This window comes from Plutella xylostella, chromosome 6 (assembly GCF_932276165.1).
Source record: "Plutella xylostella chromosome 6, ilPluXylo3.1, whole genome shotgun sequence".
NCBI lineage: Eukaryota > Metazoa > Arthropoda > Insecta > Lepidoptera > Plutellidae > Plutella > Plutella xylostella.
This window is the reverse complement of record NC_063986.1, coordinates 4,343,480-4,357,716: the sequence shown is the minus strand read 5'-3', so window position 1 is coordinate 4,357,716 and position 14,237 is coordinate 4,343,480. Positions and strand designations below refer to the sequence as shown.

Sequence of the window (14,237 nt, the reverse complement as noted above, 5' to 3'; positions counted from 1 at the left end):
TAGTTAGTTGTTTTTCTACCAGATGTTATCCATAGTGTTAGTCACGTATGAATGAGTTTACAGTAGGTTCTATATATGAGTACATACCTACGTTGCCGTCCATAAATAAAAAAATAACTTAGCTACATAGTTATGTGATAGCAACATGTAAAAAAAGCCTACAATAAGGTCCACACTATTGCCGCTATACGACCCGCACGAGCTGAATAATCATGTTAATTCCGTAAAGCAAACATGTATAAGGTGCAGCTGAACTACTAGGTACCTACCGTCGTGTCCCCACATATTTATTTACTTGACGATTAGTAGTGAACACACGGGCGGGTTTCAATAAACGAAAGGAAATCTCACCTCTTATAATAAATTTAGCGATAATGAAAAAAAAATTGTAGTCAAAAATTGGTTCAGAACCTTTTATTTTTTAAACATTCTGTATAGATTTCGAAAAATTTACGTGAGAAAGCTGTCATGCAATACCTATGTAGGTACGTAACGAGGTAGAGTCGTGGATCCGAAGGAAAAAACAAAGTTCAGAAGAGTTGTTGCGCTAACCACGTTGCATTAAACGAAACAATTTTACGTGAAAACTCATAATATTAGTTAAATTTTTGTAAGCTGTAGTAATCCCCTTGTATAGCATGAGTCGTTCTTGCCGTTTTCCCAATTAGTTGATTACACGGCCGAATGGTGTAGAAACGGGAAAACCGTTTTTAAAGGAAAATGACCCGAAAAAGGTGTTTTATATTTTTTCTATGTGAGGTAGGTATATTGGGTGGATGTTTTTAAGAGTGTTCGATCCAACACAGTGTTATAATTTACCCGATATCGATATTATGAACAACAGAAGCTGTGTATACGAGCTTTGTAAGCAGTTCTCTTCTAAAAAAATATTCTTCAGTCAGGTATTTAGTTAATTCCTAGTTATACGTACCACGGGTTTTTCGACTCAAAATCTAATATTTTCTAGTTTTCCCTCTCAAAGCACATAAGTTTAACTTTGACTCTGACACATTACGTTACCTAACTTAAAATGGCGCGCGCGAAAATGTAAGTAGGTTTATATAAAAGTCAATATATCACACGGTTAGCTGAAGTGAAATAAGTTTACACAATAGCCTGAAATTCCGCTTGGTACCTTAGCTACTACGAATGATATACTTTCAGTGAAATCCAGAGTGACGCTAGAAAATTTACTTGAAAATTTCTCATTTCAGAGATCTATGAAGTCTGATGTTTAAATATGGTATGTGCTCACTGAGAGTGCCCTAGGCAATAGCTAGAGCTAGTGTTTTTCACCGATTCGCTAAGAAGACTGGGAGTTAATAACCTCAAAGTGTTATTTTATGCTATTCGTATCGATTCTAAATAATCAATTATTGTAAAGAGCCACAACAAAGATTATAATGATATATATACAGGGTGTTGCTAAAAGGGTATACTTAGCCGAAACCATTTCAAAATTCTGATTAAATTTTCCGGCAAAGTCAAAGTCAAAATCAAATATTTTTATTCATCGTATAAATATAAAATTTTCTGATGAACGTCAATTTTTACAAACTACTCTCCGTTCTTAGGGCTTAGATATAACATGCTGCACATGTACGTTTCGGATCAGTATACCCTTTTTGCAACACCCTGTATAGAGTGCAGATAAAAAAATCCAACATGAACTTTTTGTGTCACCAGTCTGGTGTAATGTAGGTTACTTAAACAGAAAGGAACAGAAAAGGCAAAAGTGAATAAAAAAGGCAACTATATTGAGGTAAATTAATTTCGCCGGATCTCACAAAGACCGGAAGAGGGGCACAGATGGGCAGACATTGCGACAGAAAGTATTGACACTTAGAGGTCACGATCGCAGACAAAAGGAAGGAAAATCAGTGGAAATTACTCTCTATTTGCTCAGGCACACCAATAACAACTTAATTGCTGGGACAAAAAATGTAGAGCGGCAATTTTCATGGGAATTAAAGTATTTCCGGGGCGGTATTATTGATTTTAAATTATAGGAATACTAGCTGTTCCCGCGCGCTTCGCTTCGCCTTAAAAAGTTTTCCCGTGGGAATTCCGGGATAAAAAGTAGCCTATGTTCTATCCTAGGGTCTAGACCGTATGTATACCAAATTTCATTCAAATCCGTTCAGTAGTTTTGGCGTGAAAGAGTAACAGACAGACAGACAGACAGACAGACAGACAGTTACAGTTAGGATTAGGATAAATATTAGTCACTACGACAGGCCCTATACCTACACGTATGGATTCACAACTCTACAAATCCACAACTACAAGCAGGCTAATCCAAGAACTTATAATACACTAATTGCCAAGTTAGCCACCGCATACTACGGAAACAACCGCACTCCGACCAGGGTTGAAGCATAATCGGCAGTGCACAAGTATATGTACTGATTATGTTGATAACCAATCCCATTCCACGACAGTGGTTCGTAGCAATCATAATAATTGGCTGAAGTGGTGAAAAGTGCCGGGTCGAATTGAATGGAAGAATATTCGGTAAGTATACCCAATAAATCGGGTTAGTAGGTACCTTTACACTTTGTAAAGGTACCTACTTACATTATCATTATATCCGAACCAAAGACTAGAATATTATAACCAGTATCATAATAATAATTATATCGACGATGGAAAGGAAGATTAACTAAGGGCTGATTTTTCAATAGTCAGATAAGTGTTATCTGAGGAATAAAACTGTTGCTGTCACATCTGAATGTTTGTATTAGACAATGACAGCAACAAATTTATTCTTCAGATAACACTTATCTGACCATTGAAAAATCAGCCCTAAAGCAACATAATTTTTCAACAATGAGATAGCCGAAAGTCATTCTGCACAACTTCATTTTCCACTATAATATCAGGCGGTTTCCCAAAGTGTCGTTACTTAATGCCTTTGTAATTAGGTAGGTACTTAACAGTTGGCGTGATCATGGAACATTTAATTGAAATGTATTCTACCTTCGCTTTGACCATTAATAACGGGTTATACCTACTCGTATTTAAAATTTGTGATATAATGATATAATGAGTTACTTATGGTCTTGGCGAACAATTACTGTAGTTACACAATACCTATTTATTGTACAATTGTGTTTCGTGAGACGATCCGATCTGTGGGTATAATTACAATTAACTCAAGCAGAAGGAGTGTATTTCTAAAATTAATAAGAAATCCATAATCTCTTGGACCTGCAAAGATTGCCAGAAGAGTAGAGTGTATTTTTGCATACTATCTCAGTAAGTACCTACTTTTAGCTAATTAGTGATAGATAGGGCAAAACACCCAGTAACTGACCATGTGCCAGTAACTGACCACCTTCCTCTTCAACTCCAATAAATAAGAAATGTAGCCAAGCAGGGCCATCTAGTGAACATCCAGTCTATTTAGTGGTTCATTGAGAGCATTACTGATACAAAAGATTTTGCCAGCCGCCAACAGATGGATAGTGAGCGATCGAAAAAGTTCAGTTGGCGCGCGAACCGAGTAAATTGCAGTTGTGACTAACGTATTTGTTAAGGTAAGTGAATTTTTTGATCGTAAATTTTACCATGAAAAATATTGAAATCAATAAAAGAAAAAATTATACCATATAGATTTAATTATAAAGATTACGTTTTTGATAAGATTCAGCTTGTTATTTCCCGTTTGATTGTATTTAATGGGGTTGACAGTTACTGGACGACAAAACAGCGATTTTCCAATAACTGACCACCTATGTCGGTTATTGGGATTTTTGCTTGAAGCCGAATTTAGGCAAAATAAGTACGTAATATTATAGCTCATATGTGCCATTTTCTTGTGTCAAAATATGAGCATTCTATCTTTACTCCTTCCATTTACTGACATAGGTGGTCAGTTATTGGGTAAATTGGTGGTCAGTTACTGGTATTATTATATATGACATATTTTTACAGCTTTCAGCGAGATGAAGAAGCGCCAAGATAGCAAAAAAAGTATAGAAAAGGCAATTCCACTTGTCTGAGACAAACTAGGATCAACAAGACATTCCAAAATAATTCAGGGTGACATGTAAGCACCTTTTAAAATATAGGAAATTCAAACACAAAGTCCAAGTTTGTTCCAGATTCGGTATTAGCTGATGAGGAAGATAAAAACGCTAGTGGAGCATACTATCAGCCTAGGATAATGTGGATTCTCCAGGATAAAGACAGATGTCACCATTTTTCCTTAAAGATAATCCTTGGAGCAGTCCCTTCAAGAATGCAAGACCAGGCGACAAATGGCTTTCACCATCTCACTCTATGAAAAGATACTCAAATGCTATCTTCAGAACAGCTGAAGGCGTACCTAACCAATGCCAGCGCTTGTGAACCAGATGAAATTGGTTCCCCAAGCACAAAAGCACTTGGCGAACAAGACCTCAATGACGCTATTAATGACCCAACCAGAATATACGTTACCGACGAAACGCGCCTACACATTTGTCCTAAGACAGGTAGAGCCACTTCAGCAAAATAGGAAAAAGAAAGCATCACTACAATGCTAGCACCCTCAGCTGGTGCACCAACACGCCCTTCAATGGCATTATGAACGGCCAACGGATTTCAAACAGAACGGTAAAATTGGCACACAAGAAATGTGGCATTCTTCTATAAGTTGTTACCACGACCAACACCCCAGCCATTTGGAACCGATACCACAACTATCCGGAATCCACTGGCAACGTTATAGCATCATTGGCGGACACATTAGTCCAGCAGCGGAAAATGCAGAAAGTACAGCGATGTTCTGTTTCAGTGACGCCTCTTCAACCAGGCAAAGATTCCCTGTCCCCCTTGCAGAAATGACTACTCATGTCTTTGGCAAAATACTTACCTACGAAAGCACGTTTCAACAGCATCATAAATATTCCAGTTAAATAGTCAACAAAGTCATTGAAATCCCGTTCGTCAAGGCATCCATCTTTGTATCCTGAAAAACTAACCTCCAATATCTGATTCAGTCAAAATTACAATGGCTAGCCTCAATGACTCTTATACCCGCACTGAAAGTCTCTGGGTGGGGTTTCAGCAATAATGAAATCATCTGTCTCTGGTCCTACATCCCTGAAAGGACCTACCTGGGGAAATTCATATTTTCCCAGGTCGACAATACAATCCGCCACGATTCCTCCTCCTCATCAGTTGATACCGAATATGGAAAAGACCCGCTTTAGCGCTTGGATTCGCTACTTTATATTTAAGAAAATGCTCGTTTTGGCACCATGAATGCTTCATGGGCCTGTCCCACTGATCCTGGCTTGTTCCAGACAAACAAAATCGCCCTTTCTATGACTTATCTGAAGGTACTACATTGGGGCCTCTTAATCTCCCTGAAAGCTGTAAATTTAAAATGCGTGCTCACTATGTGCATGTGTGTTTACTTCTTTGTTTTTAGTATTTAACAAAATGCATAAACTTGTGTTTATAATAAATAAATGGTTGATTATTAGGATATAATATCATTTGAATTATGCATTAAGCTGATGAATTAATTTAATGCACTTTTCAGTTAAGAAACCTTGAGCAATAGTGATGTGTCACACATTAAAAGAGACCAGAGGATCGGTACTATTACATGAAGTAATCAAATAAATAAATAATGATAAGATTTAATGATAATTCCATTTTTAAACCATTTTAAATTGGTGGTCAGTTACTGGCATCGTGTGTGGTCAGTAACTAGATTTTAGTGGTCAGTTACTGGGAAAATCACTACTTTTTGTTTGCAAAAATATATAAAAAAATGAGTAACTTCTACATGTTTGCTATTTACTCAGGAATGTAGCTCTGTTATTCTAGTTTTTAAAACAAAAATCGGATTTAATAAGCGATAAGAATTGAGCCCGCTACAGACAAATTACTGGAACAACTCCCTTAAGGTGGTCAGTTACTGGGTGTTTTGCCCTAATGTAACCAAATTTCAAATATCACAAAAACATACACTGACCCTCATCCAAACATATGCACCAACATCTTCGCATACGGACGACGAAGTAGAGAGCTACTACGACCTTCTGAACAAGGCCTGTGTCGAGCACCGGGGCACATGGACCATGGTTCTCGGTGACTTCAATGCTAAGTTGGGCAAAAGGCAAGAACTGGACAACGCAGATACACTCGGACCACACGGGCTTGGATGCCGTAATGAACGTGGCACGCGTCTGCTTCAGTTCGCCTTCGGTCAAAGCCTGAAAGTTAGTAATAGCTTTTTCTATAAAAAAGCACAACGTCGTTGGACGTGGGTCTCTCTCGACTCCATAACCAAAAACGAAATAGATTTCATCCTGTCATCAAATCAATCAATTATCAAAGACGTATCCGTTATTAACAAATTTAAATGCAGTTCCGACCATAGACCCTTACGTGCGAGAGTTTCCTTCGATATAAAAATTCACCGGAAACTACTATTCACCAAACAAATAAAAAGGCTCAACAAACATACCCTCATCCAAAATGCCGATCAATTTAACCTCGAACTTTCAAATTAATTTAAATGTCTAGAAATAGATATAGAAGATGTAGACAATCAGTTTAATAATATAAAGAAGAGTATTTATGATGCAAGTAAAAAAGTAAAACAGAACAGGATTAACGACAATAAACTCACCACTGAAACAATAGCCCTAATCAATGAAAGAGAATCATACGCAAGATGTTCTCCTGAATACAATCATATTGACAGAATAGTTAAACGTAGCATCAGAAAAGACATTAGATCATATAACACCAAATTAGTTCAGATTGCAATAGAAAAACACCATTCTCTTCGTAATGCCAAAATGGGAGCCAACAGGACCAAAACGGATAAATTGCCTCAAAGATGAGAACGGTGTTAAACACAGCCATAGAGATAATATAACCACCATATGTACCACATTCTACAAGAACCTTTATTCGGATGCCAATAAAAATGAACTTCCTGACATAGAATATACGTGCCCCGACACTATCCCACCAATAACAGGGCAGAAAGTTTACACAGCCCTTAAAAGTATGAAATACGATAAAAGCCCAGGAGAAGATGGGATCACAACCGAAGCACTGAAAGTAGGTAAAAATACTCTCATCCCTCATATAACCAACTTGTGCAACACCATACTTTACAAAGGCCAACTTCCTGTCAAACTATGTCACGCAAATATTATTCTTCTCCATAAAAAAGGTGATAGGTCTGATATTGGAAACTATCGTCCCATTAGTTTAATTTCCCATATTTATAAAATATTTATTAAAGTAATTGAAAACCGTATTTCTGCTAAACTTGACTCCCATCAACCACCGGAACAAGCAGGATTTCGACCTGGATTTTCTACGACTGACCATCTTCACACCCTAAATCAGATAATAGAAAAACATAGTGAGTTCAACAAACCTCTTTACCTTGGTTTTGTAGACTACAGCAAGGCCTTTGATAGCATCACCCACAACTCCATATTCACAGCATTGCAAAACCAAGACGTGGACCCTACCTACATACAAATACTGAAAAAGATTTATAACAATAGCACTGCAGATATCAAACTTCAGAATCCAGGTCCACTATTCAATATAGAGAAGGGTGTGAAGCAGGGCGACCCGCTGTCTCCGAAGCTGTTTACTGCCACACTGGAAGAAGTCTTCAAAAAGCTAGCGGTCTCGTGGGAGCGGAAGGGTATAGACGTTGGTGGCAGAATGCTAACAAACCTACGCTTCGCCGACGATATAGTCTTGTTTGCTTCGTCCGCATCAGAATTGACACAAATGCTTCAAGACCTTAGCACGGCGAGCCTTGAGGTGGGACTGAAGATGAATAGGTCTAAGACTCAAGTCATGACCAATAGCGCCAAAAGTAGGGTCGTGGTAGACGGGCAGGAAATAGGATATGTCGATGAGTATATCTACTTGGGCCAGATAGCATCCTTCGAGAACAGGCAAGACAAAGAAGTCGAAAGACGCATTAACAACGCCTGGAAGAGCTTCTGGTCCATGAAAGATCTAATGAAGGGCACTCTCCCTCTCACACTCAAACGCCGACTCATCGACATGTGTATACTGCCTGTCCTAACCTACGGCGCACAGACTTGGTCTCTGACCGAACATCAGAAGTCCAAACTCAAGGTTTGCCAAAGAGCGATGGAGCGTACTATACTTGGTGTACAAAGGATAGACAGAATCCGGAACACCACGCTACGCTCCTCGACTCGTATCACTGATGTGGGCGCACAGACTGCGAAGCTGAAGTGGGCCTGGGCAGGCCACGTCTGTCGCATGCACCCGGACCGGTGGGCCAGAATTGTCACCGAGTGGGTGCCCAGTGATGGACGTCGGCGACGCGGAAGACCCAGGCGGAGATGGCGGGACGACCTCGACAGGTTTTTGCCTCAATGGCCGAAGGAAGCACATGATCGGGAACGGTGGTCAGTTTATAAGGAGGCCTTTGCCCAGCACTGGGACACGACACAGGCTGCATAAAAAAAAAAATAAAAAAAAATGTAACCATAGATTAGACGTCCGAATACGTAAGTGGTTGGTTAGCTACACAAACTGGGCAAGTAGCACGGGGCTCATTTAAACGTGACATAAGTTTTGCATCGCGCTCACTCACATCGCGTAGCCTAAAGAGCGAGCGCGACGGAGAACTTTTGTCACGTCTTAAATGCGCCCCGTACTAGCCCTACTGATATGCCGAAGGACCTGATTACTGGGCCGGGGAAGATATTTGTTTAAAGACTGATATTTTACTAGGGTCTTTCGAGTTTGTGTTGTGTGATATCTCAAACACGCCTGCAAAGCGTATAGATTATGTCAATAGCCTTCCAGTCTTTGAGAAGGTTTATTTTCTGCAGTGGATTATAATGTACTGTCCGATGTGACCTCTCCAGATGTAGAGTATTATGTTCCTTGAATGTGACCCATGAAATATGCACCGGACACATGCAAAAATCTAGATAAATAAAATATTAAACATTCTTTACAAACACAAGTAGTAAATAAAATAAAAGTACTTAATTACAGGTGGGTACATACCGAGTATTGTGTAGATATCTCTGTAGGTACTAGACGCCACTAAGGCAGGTACACCTGAAAAAAAAAAACAACAAAGATGATTATAATGCTATGTTCAAAACATTATTGGTATAAGGTAAATATAATTGTTGTGGAAAACACAACATTTCATACTATTAAACCATTAAGCGCATAATGAATTAATACTATTGTAACAGTAAGTACCTATGTAATATGAATGGCTACTAAGAAATTAAATGATCAATAGCGCACGCAACAACATTATAGGTAAGTACGTACATAGTTACAGTAGAAAAAGAACGTCACGTTAAGATTTAAAGTTACCGAAGTTTTTTGTTCTTTTCAACAATTATTTATTCGCTCAAAAATGAATTATAATCAAAAATATTGATGGAGGCATAATTCTGAAATAACAAAGTTTATTAAAAATAATATTTGACCTTTATTTGAATCACTTGTATATTCCCTATTGTTGTTATTTGGTGTGTTCGTTATTTTGTTTATTTGCTGGACTGTCCACCTACTGGAACCCTAAGTATACCTGATCATTACATCTAAAAACAAATCATCCTATCATGTCTTTTTTCTACTAAAATAACGTCACTAGTATAGAACTAAAATGCACTGTAAATAGGTACTGTAAAGGAAACTCACCAGACAGCAATATATAACTGGTTTTATTTAATGTGTCTACTGACACTTAATTGAATATTATCTTTCCATATCATGGAGGATAAGGTTCACGACCGAATGAATCATTAGTTTGTGATAAAGACTCTTAACATCCATGAAAACTAAGTCAAATACTAAGGCCTTGTTCCACAATGTCTGGTTAGTGGCTACTTGTGAGATAAAATACATGCTGTCACTGTCAAGAAAATAATAACAGAAAGTGACAGCATGTATTTTATCTCACAGGTAGCCACTAACCAGACATTGTGGAACAGGGGCTAAAACTGTCAAACGCCTTATAAAAGTAGTTTTTTTTGGTGAAAAAAAATTACATAAAAAATAACTGGCAGTAATCGTTAAAGATGCAGGGCCTTACCACAAAAACTTAGACAGTATTTAATAGATGTTTAGCGCTGTCAAACGCCTACAAAATCTGTCAAATTTTGTTTTAAACATTGGTTAAACAGTGTTTAAAGTTTTTTGTGGTAGCACAGGCATAGTTAATGTAAATGGAAGTAACGTCAAATATATTGCACAATCGCTAATATCCATGGAAGTAATAAGTACTTCCATGGTAATATAATAATCTCACATCAAAACCTATAGACTGTAGAGAATCTCACTTACAATAGAGCAGTGGTAAATTGTACACATTACAAGTCATAATTTATAAGGATTGACACTGACTGTGACTAACTAAGAAAATAACAGTAACAGTAAGAAAAATAAGTGTTGAACAGATTGTCACTGAGAGACTATCGGAACAGGAACTTGCGTCACATTCTTACAAAGCCAGTGACATAACTGTAGTTCTCACACTTATTAACTCGTTTCACAAATATAGTGTATGTGTTAGTGATAGAAGCAATAGCGCCAGCCTCATTGCCTCGAGAATAGTTTTACGACGAGAAAAACCCAGTTTCTTATGGCGAAATGTTAAATTCTAAAGAATTCAGTTTCAAGTGATGAATTCGGCCATTTTCGCGAGCGGAGTCTAATTTATAAATGTTTAGTTAACAATAATCATATTATTATTCATGAATAATATGGGATGTATAAAAATCTGAAATTTTTACCCAAATTGCTTTCAATAATAATGATAATAATTAACAAAATTATAATTAACCCCTAGCCCTAAAGCGAATGACATAAATGGCCTGATTACTGTGAGTCAAAGGAAATTCAGTTAATTGGTCATTTACATAGATAGAAGAGGATAATTATGGCGAAATTATATCATAACAATCTACTAAGATTAAGCATCCGGTATAAAATATACTTTTACCGGAAAGGATTTTATCCTTGTCGTGATAGCGCCGTCATTATCCTTCTACAAATGAATCAATTATTTTATGATTACGACATTGCTTTTTCCACAGTATTGTTACTCTTTCAAGACTAACCATTATTACAACAATGATCTCATCAATCACAATTCCCAACTGAAACGGAACTGTACACTTACTTATCTACTTTGATATTGTTGAGTAACATTTTGTGCCGTACCTGTAGAAATGCAGTGTTATATTGTTATGAATGAATGAACGATATTTTCTACAATCACTGATGGAGGGTTAATTTAGCTTGATGAAATAAGAACGAGCGATGGTACGTTTAACGACGTTAACCACAACGAGATAGAGTCGTAGCTAGCGCAATAACGGTCTGAAACAAAACTTAGACACATGCTAAAAGCTGTCAATTGGCTGTCAAACGCGTTAAAATGTGTCATTTTTTTAAACATTTAGGGCCACCATTAATACTTAGAGAGTTTTTAACAGATGTTTAGCGCTGTCAAAGCCTACAAAATCTGTCAAATTTAGTTTTAAACACTAGTTAAACACAGCGTTTAAAATGTTTTGTGGTAGAACAGTTAATTTTTTTTATAGTTGTACAGTTAAGGGCGTCTTGCACAACAAAGATAAACAAAATTAAATCTATGACCTCTTGCTCTGACATTATACTATCAGAGCAAGAGACAAACTATTTAATTTTGATTAAGCTTGTTGTGCAAGACGCCCTAAGTATTGCTAGCTAGAGAGACCCTACTGTCAAGAAATAGCCAACATGATGTATTGTTTTCACGTGCCTTAGATGCAATACTTGACTGACCTAGGTTGTCTGAGACTTAAGAAATGCAGGAGTAGTTAGGTATCTTATAATGTGCTGTTTCAAACAACGCGAAAAGAAGAATAAACCTAAATTAACTACCGTATCTAAACAGGTACCTAATTTAATGCTAATGAAGTGTGAATTTAGGCTGCAGTTGCGATAGAAACGTTGTAATTCGTTGGTTGTTTCCAAATTATGATACATTCACATTAGCAAGCTATCGCACGTCTGCCACTGGAAAGAGGCATTTTCAATATCCTCACTCGGACCTCATTCAGGCATTCCTGATCTCCCTCAATACGTCTTAAGACTATTAGTTCTCTATGTTTTTAATCTAATAAGGGTAAAAGGTAAACGATGTAAATCATTTTATAGAGATAAGTAATTATGGTAAATAGTAAATAAGTATTTTTGGCAATTACATTTTACATCTCATGATTTTAAACCTCCCAAAGACGAAACAAAATCCTTCGGAATCTGCATCCGTAGACTGATTAGAGTATACAACTATAATACATGATAAACAACCGTTGAAAATCGCGAACATAAAATGCATTATAGTTCAGATTGTGCCCAGAAGTACAAGAACATAGATAAGCAGTATAAGCACCGACCTCAGAGCATTGTGTTGCATTATCATGTTATTAGGAAACAGACCTTGATAGTTACACCTGCTCTCGATAAATTCTAAACAAACTGTCTCAGTAGGGTCACTCTATATTGACGAAAAACGAACGAACGAGAGTTGTCGCGCAAGCGGCACGTTTAATGCAACAAGATAAGAGTCGTGGCTCAAGCGGCAGCGCTCCGAAACTTAGGTTTTCGTCATACATAATATACAGGGTGTTGCAAAAAAAATATTAAGTATATATAAATACCTACATTTTCCATAGACACTATGTTGGTCACGTGACTTTTTACTATGGAGAATGACTTTTTTTTTCGCGAATTTTGAATTTCTGATTTCAGTTTCGGGCTTAGATATACCATCACATATACATTTGCAACACCCTGTAGAGTGACCCCCTGTCACTGCGAGGCATGAATAGAGAATTTCTAGTCAGCCCGTGAGAACCGCTGTATTGTTGTTACATACAATAACATTCACTCAACATTTGGATTTGTAAATTAATGAACACATGGCGTGATTTCTACGCTAATGATGTAAGTAATAAGAATGCTAATGCTATAAGAACGATCATTTTTGTGGTCGCCTTCATGAAACGAAAGCCGCACAAAAGACAAAATTATGCTGAAAAACAAAAAATCTTAATCGTTGTTTTGTGAAACGGTAATGGCTTCTGAGGGCGCCCAATTGTGGCTCAGTTTATGGGCGGCTCCAGTAAGTAGGTACCTATAGTACGTACCTATACCTACTTCATTTCCTACGCTAATTACAATTCTTGAAAAAAGATTTTGTCTCTGACATTCCCATTATTGCTGGGTCGCAGAACTAAAACAAAATTACTTTCACAGAGATAATTACCGATCTAGATGAAGACTAATGGTATCTACTCGTGCTAAACTTTATAACAAAACGAATATGGAGGCATGGGTATGGTGAGTATTTATTCTATGAGGTTACAGGAAAAGAATTCAAAGATAAAGAAAAAATTACGGGGCAGTATCAAGGGAGGTAATGTTCCAACTTTTCACGTAAATAAAAATCCTGTCTGTAATAAATTTTATCGAAAATGTTGAACGGAACACTTTTAGCCAATTCGGATGTAGAACGCGGTATTTTAAATCACTTTTAATTTCGGTCAAACAGCGTCACATATTCTATTAATCATGGCCATTAATAGTTAACTTCATAATGAAAAGGTAAGATAAGCACTGTATGAAGGTGTAAGTGAATATGAATAGGTAGGTACTATATTTAATTTTGCACCATGATCCCAAAGGGATTATAAGGTATATCAACTCCTTTTCACAAATAAATTCGAAATTTCCAGAAATTAATACTATGTCTAGTTGTCTACATTAACACAAGTCTAGATATTAACCAAACCACGAATGATGATCCAAAATTTTGAGCGTAGCCTAAATGGAGCTATAAATTTAATTTATGGTAGCTATCTGCCGGTCGGGTGTGGGTGATCTTATCATATCTTGTCTGTATATTATCCAATATAGCTCTGGGTCTATGGTTAACCCGGAAATCGAAGCGGTCTTTATTAAGTTATCTAACGATGGGAAGCCAAGTTACGAACGACATTATAACCGCCATTGACACTGATAAAAGAAAATTGCTTTCATCGTGTTCACACATCGGTACAAAGATGTGTAGCTTATTATTATCAAATTTAGGTTTCAAATTGATTAACAATTGTTGATTTTTATTAGGTATATTTAAGGAATCACTGCAGCGTCATCGTTTATGTATAGTAGATACTTTTGTAAACATACCGTGTGTGTCACGG

At 37.2% G+C, this 14,237-nt stretch overlaps 1 protein-coding gene across 3 annotated transcripts in view; it reads right to left on the bottom strand.

The window, feature by feature from the left end:
• LOC105384545 (peroxidase) overlaps positions 1 to 14,237 on the bottom strand; it is a 112,262-nt gene that overhangs the window by 83,929 nt on the left and 14,096 nt on the right. For all 3 annotated transcript variants that reach the window (XM_048633613.1, XM_048633616.1, XM_048633615.1), the window contains exon 2: positions 9,031 to 9,084. The gene's annotated coding sequence lies outside the window, so the exon portion shown is untranslated. The remainder of the gene's footprint in view (positions 1 to 9,030; positions 9,085 to 14,237) is intronic.